Below are 12,609 nucleotides of genomic sequence, written 5' to 3'. Positions count from 1 at the left end.
GGAAAATAAATTAGATCCTCAGACTTACATGTTATATACTACATTTTTTCTTTTACCACATATTATAATGATAACTAAGTGTATTTTGATATGTACATGAAATATATATTTACTATAAAAATGAATAATATATATAAATATATACACACACATACATGAAATTACACACACATACTAACACACACAAAGTATTGGTATTTGGAAGACTGCTAGCATTTGATTATTTGGTCATTTCATAATTTCCTGATCCTGGATTCTGTGGTAAATTTCAGCTTTCCATTGATTTTGGGAAGCTCGCAGTGATAGACTCTTATTTTCACAATTATAAAGCCTTACTCATTGTTTTTAAGAAAAACGCTAGAGTCATTTTAAATTTGAATATGAATACCTACAGATTGATTTTAAAAGATCTATCATATATTATTATTAGGCTTGTCAATGGAGAAAAATGATAAGGCAAGTCTCAATCATTTTAGGAAATTTATTTGCCAAAATTAAAGACAACACCCAGAAGACAGGTCTTTGCCTTTCTCTGAAGATGATTTTGGGGGCTCAAAATTTAAAGGGGAAAGGGCGGGATATTGAGAAGTACACAATTTGCATGTAACAGGGAGTTAGGGAAAAATAGTCATTCATGCCTTTGTCTGGCTCAGTGAATCTACAATTTTTTTTTTCATAAGATGACCTAGTCAAATGGGGCAGAGGAAAAATGCAGAGAATCTGCATTTTACATATGATAACACAGGCAAAAATGGGGTAAGGGAATAATCAGATATGCATTTGTGTCTGGTGGGCTGTGGGTAACTGCACCTGTAAAGATAAGCTATCAATTTGCATTGCCATGGTGAAATTTTAACAGAAACACCTTAAAAGATCTTGCAGCTCATCAGGAATTTCCTTGTAGGCAAAATATAGGGGAGGCATGTAGCTTTTCATCTTGTAGCCATCTTACTGAGGAGCCAAATGGGGGAGGCAGGTTTGCGTGACCAAGTTCCCAGCTTGACTTTTCCCTTTGGCTACATGAGTTTGGGGGTCCCAAAATTTAATTCCCTTTCATTGGCTCCATTTTCATTCTGCCTGAAAAATGCAAGAAAGAGAAATAATTTCCCCAAAAGGAGATTGAAAAAAATACTTTTGTAATGATGGGGTTATTTGAGAAATGTACTGTTCTCTATTCTTTGACGTGCGTCACAACGCTTATTCTAGCTGTGATTTTTGGACCATTAAGAAAGAGGATTATGCAGAAACTGGCAGAAAATGCTAGGCCACACTTACTGTGAAAGATTTTAGATAGTGCTCTGATGTTTTCCTGTCCGTCCCCCTGAGGAACTTCTGTGGGGTTGAGGCAACGACTGGAGCACCTGTGGCCACACAGTCTGATGGCATCAGCTGTGGAGAATGAGGACCACATTCTCTGCTTTTCGGAGGAATTCATTATTAGCACTTAGAGTCTTAGGGATATCTGGGGGTTAAACTCCTAAGGAAGTTAAACCTATAATCAAAGAAGATTAGATTTCTCATAATTTGTAGAAAGGAAACTCAGAGTTAAAACATGAATAATAGGCAGAGGTGAGGGATGAAATAGACCAAGCTAGTTATTTCTTTAATATCTGAGTGCTAGGTTTCAAACTCTGTTAGGAAATATCTTGTTGAGGGCTACATCCCAGCAACTGCATAAAGCCTCATGCAGAGAAATGATTCAGAGCATATGTCATCCTCACAACAAACTACTTAAATCTCTTTTGTAATCTATATTTTTACATATGGTTTGGCATTGATTTAAGCTGAAATGAATAGTGTGGACAGTGTTCTTGAGTTAGAATGAATAAAAATATTCCCCTAAATTAAAAAATGTACATACACAGATAAACATGGGAATGGACAAAAGCGAAAGAATTGACTTTGAAAAGTGATCTTAGCACGGACAGAGCTAGAGTGCAAACTGTCAAACTTATCTGACAGAATCTGACTTCCCAGTGAGTATAACAAGACCACCATGTTACTTATAAGGCAGGTTGATGATAGCACCCTGGAACTATGGTATCTGATTTGATCCAGTATCTCCATACATACACATAATCATAGGCTAGTATTTAGCTATACCTTTTTGATACATTTCAGTTCCATGTCACATCAACCATTTCCTAGCCTTGATGGCTAATTCAATGTTGCTTTAACACATTTTTCTGGATGGAGTTTTATGCTTATGTAGGCTTGAGGATTCGATGTAAATGGTTGGCACATGTTATACGAGAGGACGAAAAGATATATTAAATTCATCTATGTTTGGATGTATATTAGAGATAGCAAATGATATTATAGAATGTTTAGTTTTACAACTCTCTACTTTATCTGAGTCATAAACTTCTTAAAATTTCTTTTTCAGTTTAAGCTTTCTATGCTTTTATTCAACCCCAAGATAATTTTCTTCTAAGATTAAGGAAAATCTATTCAGCTGTTTTAAAGCTAAGTGAATGTGAAAATTACATATTTTTTATCATCATAGGAAAGGCAATCTATTGTAATAGCTTTCTCAGTAAAACGCAAAAAGGCTTCTTTTGAAAAAGTTCCAATCTAAATACAAATGATACCAGATAGAATAAAAACGATCTTGTCAGTATGTGAGGAAGAAAAAAAATCCCCAAATTTCTACTTAAAAAAATCCCATTGTCTGAACTCCCGATACTTAGAAATACAAATCAGTGAGTGACTTTTTAAAATAAGCATTACTAGAGGTGCTATTGTCTCCACAAATAAATATGTACAGGAGCCTTTTGCCATTATGTTAGAAGGACTGATAGTAAGTGCATCAAGAAAATGTGAAAGATGAAAATGAATAGTGTAATGCTTATTAAAATTTTAAAGATAAAAAGGATCTTGGTGTTCATGGGGTTTAGTTGTCCTGAAAATTGATTATAATGTGAAGTACTTGGAGGTCATGGTGTTCTTTACAGAACTCTTAATTACTGATGTAGTGCACCAGTGTGACAATCATGATTGTAATTTTTGCAAGTGAGATAACATGATATTTACTGATATTAAATAAGGAAGCAGAACTGAATATTAATGTTTTAAGACAAAAATATTATGGGCAAGAAACAAAATTACAACCATTTTATTTATTAGCTTAATCTTTTTGTTTAAAAAAACAAATCATTTAAATCAAGTGTCTGAATACCTTAGTTAAACTCAGAAAATACAACTTTCATTGAAATTATGTTTAATGACTCTTATGTAGCTCAATTCTCGAATAGTTTTTAACACACAGGAGTGATTGTCCTTTTCATGGCCATTTACTTCCCTACTCTGTCTCTCAGAAACACCAGATAGATTATTGCAGATGTGACTAGACAGTGACAAGGAACTCACTTTTTATACAAAAGTTAGAGGCTGAAAAGTAAAAATTCAAGTATCCTCATTATTACTTCTACCCCCTTATTCTTGGACCCATTTATTTACATACCTGCATTGGTTTAAGAGCTGTCCACATCCTAAAGAGTTGTGACCACTCATCATGGGGTATCACTGAGCTGCTGGCATGTAACATGCACCTTTAAGAGGCCAGTTTATCACTGTCAGCTGGCAACTTCTGGAGTTACATGGTACAGTGGATCCCATGAAATAGGCCCATCTCTCCTCTACATCTTCTTTGCTGAAATCCTGGCTAGCAAATTTCAGGGGTTTTTTCTGTCCTTTTGATACAGGAAGGAGACAGGGAAATACTGGGTAGAAGAGGGTGGTTCCCTGGCAAAGGCCCCATGCTCATGCCTGGAGACTGCGGTTCTAAATGGGAACTGGCATTTCTGTTTTCGTGCCCAAAATGTTGCCTTTTGGCTTGCCATGCCTCCCATCCTGTGCCTATATAAACCTGAGACCTTAGCAGGCACACACACAGGTGGATGAACATCCAGAGGAGCAGAGGAACAGAGCAGCAGAGAACAGCAGAGAGTGGTGGAGAGTGGCAGAAAGCAGCAGGGCAGCACGCCAGAGAAAAGGAGGGGTGTCTAGACACCCAGAGGAGTTCGGCTGGGGCAGTCGGTGAGGGATTTGGCTGTTGGAAGTTCCAGCTCCAGGGGAGAATCACCTTCTTACTCCATCTGCCTGCTTCCAGCTCCCCATCTATCCTGCTGAAAGCCACCTCCACCATTCAGTAAAAACCTAGCATTCATCTTTGGAGTCCATGTGTAACTCGATTTTTCCTGGATGCTGGACAGAAGCTCAGGATCCAGAAAGCTGTCACACTGGCCCTCTGCCCTTGCAGAAAGGCAGAGGGTTAATTGAGCTGATTAATACTCAAGCCATCCTCAAACGGCAAAGCTAAAAAGGCACATTGTAACACGCGCCCACCTGGGCTCCTTCACCTGCCAGTCTGTGTGCTCCCCCTCTTGCAAGGCGTTTGAGCAGCCAGGCGACTCAACAGGCGAGCCACACCCTGTCACATTTCCTGCCGGGGGAATCAGGGAACTCTCCCATTTTACTTTCTACTACCATAACTCATATCTTAGAATCAAAGGATTAGTGTGGAGATTCTGGTGACTGTTAGGTATGTCTATATAAAACGCATGTTTGAAAACAGGAAAGTGGCATACAGGTAGATCGGCTGAGCATAGTGAACCTAATTCTATAAAATCATGTCTTACCATCACTCCTGACCGTCAGAGGACAACTGCAACTGAGCTCTCAGTCATGAAGCCATCTGGTTACCAGTTTTGATTTTTGTTGTTGTATAATTTTTATTTGTATTCTTTTTTGAAGAATTACTTTATAGACCTTTAGTGGAGTTCTAAGGATGTACCTTTACAATATAAAGATACCCTCTTGCTACTTACCCTTCATACTTTGCATTTCTTTTTCTCCTCTTAATTACCAACTATATAAAACAACCTGTAAAAGTGGATATTATTCTCTGTAGAAAAGTTTGTGAAAATAAAATATTTGACTTCACATGTCTTGCCTTGAGATGCAGAACTAGAACAACACAATAAATAGAATAAGCTACTGCTATGGTTTCAATGCATATATTTTTCCAAAATTCTTAGATTGAAATCTAAGACTTAATGTGATAGTATTAAGCATTGGGGCCTTCTGTGAAGTGATTAAGTTAGGTAGGCTTTACCCTCATGAATGGATCAGTGACCTTATGAAAGAACTGGAGGGATTTAATTAGGCCATTTTGCCCTTTTGCCTTCCACCACATAAGGACACAGCAGGAAGGAACAGTATAAGAACTCTTGACAGTTCTGTTGACATCAACTTTGCCAGCCCCTTAATATTGGACTATTTCCAGAACACAGAGAAAATTAATTTATCTTACTTATAAATTACCTAGTCCGAGGTATTTTGTTACAGTAGCATGAACAGTCTAAGACAACTACTTAGCAATATTAGTATTGATTCTAAATGTCATAGAGAAGAGTTGCAGTATTTATTCTTAATGAGATTAAAACCAACAACATGAATTAGCAAGATACTACATATTCATCATCACCATTCTCTCCTTCAGTTTTAAATCAGCTTTAGTAAAATATAATTTACAAACAAATCCTCCAACTTTCAATGTTTGATTTGATGAGCTGTGTGTATAATAATAGAAACACCAACACGAATATGATATAGAATATTTCCATTAACCCCCACATTTTTATGTGCTTTTTGACAATCAAGGTCACTTCTCATCTCTTACCCCCGACAACCACTTACTTGCTTTCTGGCACTACACTATTGACATATTTCAAACTTTATATAAATAGAATAAAGAATATATAGCAATAATAATTGGCTTCTTTCAAATGGGTTTTTAGAGTTTTCCATTTTTTATCTGTTATGAACAATCAACGATAAGCATTTGTAAATATGGCCACCTTTGTACACATATACTTGTCTTTCAGGGTACATATTCAATAGAGGAATTGCAGCATAGATAAATTATTTTAATTTTAATATATCTTGACAAAAATGGCCTAGAGATTTATGTTCCTAAAAGGTGATCTAAGAACAAAACTTTGTAGAAAAAGCAAATTTATAGCAGTGTCAGATAATTATTTTCTTACCCACTCAGGGAAACTTGATATTATCTGCCTTAGTTTGGGTCCTGCAAAAGCAAAGCCTGAATAAGAGATTAAAATGGTGACATTTTATTTGTTATGGATGAACCATGGGAAATTAGAATAACTAACTTATTTTATAAATAATAAAAGTGCCTGGGAAAGGGAGGCAGGTGCTGGGTGGAAACACAGAAGAGAACAGAGGCAAAGCAACACAACATCAGTCATTATCAGCCTGACCCCTCTTCACAACTAGCCTCTAAATAAATAAATATCTTTCAGCTGATAAACTTGGAAGGTTTGCAAACATGAACTGCACCTTGTAATAGTGCCCAGAGGGGAGAACAAACGAATTTATCCATAGTTTTTTTTTTTTTTTTTTTTCCTGTTTCTCTGCTTGCTAAGGTTCTCCCCACCAGGAGCTGATTCTCAGTAACTTACAGTTTGCGTTAGCCTGCTCCTTGGCAGGCACTCTGGAAGCAAAATCTCAGGGCCCTCAGTGCAGCATTTTCTCTGAGTCTGAAAGCTGAAAGACTCAGCCAAGATTTGCTTAGTTTGGTATCCCAGTGGCTGCAAGATAAAAATTTTCCTTTGAGAATCATCAATAACCATTTACTGTCCTGAGAGAAAGAATGAGGTGGTGCAGGGAAAGTGAAAATGTGCCCAAGATGTATGTTCAATACATTAAATGGATGAAGACTTACACCTGCTGTTGGTTTAATTGATTGATAGGGAGGTTGAACATATTTTCACGTGTCTTATCGCCCCATGTATACATTTTTTTCTAGTCTTTTATTTACTTGTGGAATATTTTTTCTTTATTTGTTGATTTTGTAATATAAATTTTGGCTATTAATTTATTGTCTGCATATTGTAATATTTCCCTTTAGGTTATATTTGTCTGTTGGCTTGCTTATGTTTGAATTTCATTCATGATGTTTTGAATATTACAGAAGTTACAAATGTTCATTTAGACAAGTGTATCATTTATTTATTTGCTGTTAGAAATTTATGACAAATTATTTTGTGCTGTAACTCACTAAATAATTTTCTTCAGTGTTCTTACATATTTGTTGTTTAAGTGTTTATTATTTGCATTCTTTTTATGACAGCATATAACATAGGATATACGATTTATATTTTTTCTGAATAGAAAATCAGATCGCCCAACATCGGGTAATTTTAAACTGTTATTTTCCCATCTAATTGAGATGCCATATGTATCATGCACTAAAATTCCATTCTTGAATTCCTTTTTCATTTTATTGATCTATTTCCCCATTGCAGCTTCAAAATTAAGGCATTTCAATGACCACAATTTTTAAACTTGTTTTAATATTTGGGAAGACAATTACTTTTTGCTCTTCTTAAAAAATGTCTTACAACTTTTACTTGCCTTTCTAAGTGAATTTTAGGTTGAGCTTGGCAAGTTCCTTAAAAATCTGTTGCTGGAATATTTATCAGAAAGTATTGAATTTATAGAGTAATTTAAAGAAAATTTAAAAGCCTTTATAAATGTGATTTTTTTTATCTGGAGTCTCAACATATAAAAAAGATAAAAGGGGAGACATTTGAGATTATTTGAAGGGTCAGACATACAAATGATCTATGAAGAACTTGTGGAACATAGTTCAAGAACCACTTTTAAAATTTCTTTCAGGAAAGAAATGGCATAATTTTTATTTTCTCATGGGTCAGAAATTACTGAGTAAAGATTTCCAAAGAGTGAAAACCAGGGGAAATTCAGAACAGATGGAGGAAGGAGATGAATCATTCATTAGGAATTTGACTGACCTTTGGTGATATAGCTCTGGTCATTTGCTGAGTGGATGTCAAGATCCCTGTTCCAGTAATAGCCTAAGCATTTTCTGTCTGTGTTTAGGATGAAGACATACACATATCCCAAAAACTTGACAGTTTTTTTTTTATAAATAATGTAATTAGATAAGCAATATTTTAGGAAACATGATTATTAAAAGTCAAACACCTATTAAATGTATTGCAACTATGTGTATTGTAATCACCTTGAGAAGTATTTGAAAATTATATAGAACATGGAATTCAAAACCCCACAGTGAACCTTACTGAATTCTCTGTGACAGACTGTGTAGAGTTTCAGAATCTCTGAGGAAAAAGGAAGAGTGATAAAATATTACAGACATGCTATCATACTTGGTCAGAACTTTTTAATACATAGGTAAAACTTGACTTTAACTTTGGTATTAGGTCTAAAACAAAGCTTTTTTTTTAAAGGGGGTAAAATTTAAGCTTTAAAAATACTGTATTGAATGCCTTGCCTTATTACTCTTTTTCGTTTGATTCCCACACCTGAAACTTCTGTCTTGAGTTTGAATTCCATTAACATCTTCTCTAAGTACAAATAACTGGATTCTGTTGTTAGTGGTAAAATTGGAAATGTTGAAGGTGTTGTGGTATTATTGTTCTTTGTAATTATTTTAAGGAGCAGTTTGTATGATATTGTATGTAGAAGTTACAAATACACATAATTTGTTACTCATAACCATTAATCTGCAGATACTACCCAGTTGGACAAACCATGAAAAACATACCATATGTACTTTAACTTTAAACGTCAGTGTTTCTGAAACAGTTACTAACTTTACAATTATTTTCCAAGTTATCCTTCTTGATTGTTACCACCCCAGTTTTTTCTTTTTTTCTGCAACTTGGTGAGGCCTATTACTAAAATATTTATTACTAATAATTACTAAAATTTCTGTTTTTCTAATTGAACCTTGACTGATAAAGATGGCTCTAGGCCTTTCACAATCTTATCTCTACTTACTTTTCCAACTTCATACATATTACACTTATCTTGGTGGTTCTGTTTACACTTCTCTCTCTACCTATAATTGTGAAAACGCTCCTTTTACTTATATCTGCTTGCTGGAATTCCATACATCTTTCATGGCACCAATTTACACACCACTTTCATGAAGATTTCTAAACACTCCAGCCATTGACATTGTCTAAATATTGTCCATTTACAGTCTGCATTTGTAACTTGCTTCTGCTTTCATTGCAGTATATCTAGAAACAGGTAAGACATTGCCTGTTCAATAATTTAATTCCTTAATAATTAAATATTTGAAACAACAGCATTGGTATGTTTTTTGTAAGCACAGTTTGTTTAATTGTGATTATTCCACTAATATTCAGCACAATACAGGCCTAATAGCTAATTTTACATCTCTTTATCATTATATCATAAAGAAGAATACTTTTTATTTCAAATTTATTTATTAAATTTATTACAAGTTTCTTACAAATAATTTATAAGTTTCTGAATTTAATGATAATTTTTTTCTTTTGAATATATTACTATATATGCACATACTTTGTGGAATCCACTGTTTTGTATTATTTTGTTATCGTCATTTCTGTCTGTGACTCTCCAGGAATCCCTGCAACTCTTATAAGTAAAGTTTTACTCTCACTCCACGAGAAATTTGACTATACTCTTAATGTGGCAATATTTCTCTGCTCTAAATTGATCTTCAGTGTGTTATTCTTGTTAAAACTAGGAAAAGTAGGTCATGTTATGAATATCAAAGCAGACATCCTTTAAGGAAGACTAAAGAAAAGAACAAAAAGCATAAAGGTCATATTTTAAATTCTTTAATTCAACTGATGGCTATTGTATCTGACAGCACTTATTTTCTACTGGTGGTATGAAAATTACTGAAATAAACAACTACTACAAATAAAATTGAATAAAATGTTTTATATAACTACTACATTCTCTCAACAAGTTTTACTGATATTGAAAAAAATTTACACAAGACTTTGAGGCAAAGGTTACTATTCAGATTTGTAGAGAGTCTCCGTTGTACAACAATTTGGAAATAAATTATTCATTCTCTCTCAACTAAATTACAAAAAAAATTAAATAATTACACACAGAGAAAATATAAAACAAAATAAACAGCAGTGGGTACACTAATATCACTTGAAATCTTTACCTCTGTATGATTAGATAGCTAATAAAGTTATAGCAGGTCATAAAGTTAGTTTTCTTGTAAGAAATGCATTATTACAAAAGCTTTTACAGAACAGCATTTGAATAAAAGAGGAATATTACTTCCATGGGGATTACTTTCTCTATGTGCACAACTATTTTGCCCATAATTTTCTTTGGTCCGGTTTTGTTGTTATTGTGGTACAAAACACATAATGTAAAATTTACCATCTAAACCATTTTAAGTATACCGTACAGTAGTATAAAATACATTCATAATGTTGTGTAATAATCATCACCATCCATCTCCAGAATTCTATTCATCTTGCAAAGCTGAATTTCCATACCCATTAACAATAACTGTACAGTTTATTTTTTCCTCAGCCACTGGCAACTACCATTATGCTTTCTGACTCTATGATTTTGCATACTCCAAGTACCTTGTATGATTGCAGTCATATAATATTTGTCTTTTTTCTTTCTTACTTCACTTAGCATAGTATACTCAAAGTTTATTCATGTTGTGTAACACATGTCAAAATTTCCTTTCTTTTTCAAGCTGAATAATATTATTGGGTATAATAATGAATGGGTAAACAGAATGTGGTATATACATACAATTAATAATATTGTATACAATGAATAATATTGTATCTGTATGCCACATTCTGTTTACCCATTTATCAGTCAATGATCCTTGGACTGGCCCCACCTTTTAGCTATTGTGAATAATTCTGCAATAAACCCAAATGTACAAATATTTCCTTAAGAACCTGGTTTCAATACTTTGAATACAATCACATTTTAAGTTTTTTGAGGAACCACTATACAGTTTTTCACAGTTGCTGTATGATTTTATATTACATATATATATGTATCCCAGAAAATAAAAGTCACTGGAGCGTTGGTGTGGCTATGTAGTAATTGAAATCCTTGTGACCAGTTAGTGGTAATATAAAATTGTACAGCAACTGTGAAAAACAGTATAGTGGTTCCTCAAAAAACTTAAAATATGATCCAACAATTTCACTTCTGTGTATACACTCAAAAGTATTGAAACCAGGTTCTTAAGGAGATATTTGTACATTTGGGTTTATTGCAGAATATATGTATATATATACATCTCTATATATATATATATATATATATATATGTCATCCTAATGGGTGGCTTCTCTTTATACTTTCAATTGCATTTCCTTAATGATCCATGATTTTTAGCATATTTTCATGTGTTTATTAGACTTTTTTTTTTTTTAGAAAAATGACTTCAAGTCTTTTGCCTATTTTTTAAATTAGGTCTTTTGTTGTTGTTGTTGTTGTGATTTAATAGATCTCCATATATTCTGGCTATTAATTCCTTATCAGATATATAATTGGCAAATGTTTTCTCCCATTCTGTGGGTTGCCTTTTTACTCTTTGGATAGTGTCTTTTGATTTACATTTTTAAAGAAGTTTCATCAACTCCAATTTGTCTATTTTTTTTTCTTTTCTTTTAGTGCCTTTGGTGTCATATCCAAAATTTTATTGCCAAATCCAATGTCACGAAGCTTTTACTGTATGTTTTCCCACCAGATTTTAGTAGTTTCAGGTCTTACATTTAAGTTTTCATTCAATTTATGTTAAGTTACACATGTCGTGTTCAGTAAGGGCCCAAATAGTTTTTTTGTTGTTGTTTTGTTTTGTTTTTTGGCATATGGGTGTCTACTTTTCCCAGCAACATGTGTCTGATAGACGTGGTCTTTCTCCATTAAACTGTCTTGAAACTTTTGTAAAAAATTACTTGACAATATATGAGAGGGCTTATTTATTGACTCTTTATTGCATTTCATTGTTCTATGTGTCTTTATGCCAATGCCACAACGCTTTGATTACTGTAGTTTGTAGTAAGTTTTGAAATTAGGAAGTGTGAGTTTTCCAGGTTTGTTCTTTTTCAGGAATGTTTTGGTTTTTTGGAGTGTCTGAGATTTTATGTGGATTTTAGTAAGGGTTTTTTATTGCTACAAAAAATGTTCTTGGTATTTTAATAGGGATTGCATTAAATATATAGATTGCTTTGGGTAATATTGACAACAATATTAAGTCTTCCAGTCCATGAAAAGTAGATATGTTTTCATTTATTTATGTCCTCTTTATTTCAGCAATGTTTCAAAGTTTTTGATCTATAAGCTTTTCACCTCCTTGGGTTAAGTTTATTCTTAAGTAATTTTTTATGCTATTGTCAATGGTATTTTTTTCTTAGTCTCCTCACAAGGTTTATTGTTTGTGCATAGAAGTGTAATTTGTGTGTGTGTGTGTGTTGACTTTGCGTTCTGCTACTTTGCTGAGTTTATGTATTATTTCTAACCGCATATGTATGTGTTTGTGTTTGTGTGTGTGTAACACTTAGAGTTTTTTATATATTAGATAATATAACCTATGAAAATAGATAATTTTACTTCATTCTTTCCAATTTGGATGACTTTATTTCTTTCACTTGTATAAATGCTCCAGCTAGAATTTCCAGTGTTGTGTTGAATGGAAGTGGCAAAAATGAGCATACTTGCCTAATTCCTAATCTTAGAAGAAACACTTTCAATCTTTCAT

Source organism: Pan paniscus, chromosome 6, assembly GCF_029289425.2.
Source record: "Pan paniscus chromosome 6, NHGRI_mPanPan1-v2.0_pri, whole genome shotgun sequence".
Taxonomy (NCBI): Eukaryota; Metazoa; Chordata; class Mammalia; order Primates; family Hominidae; genus Pan; species Pan paniscus.
The sequence above is the reverse complement of the archived record's forward strand: the minus strand, read 5'-3'. Positions refer to the sequence as shown.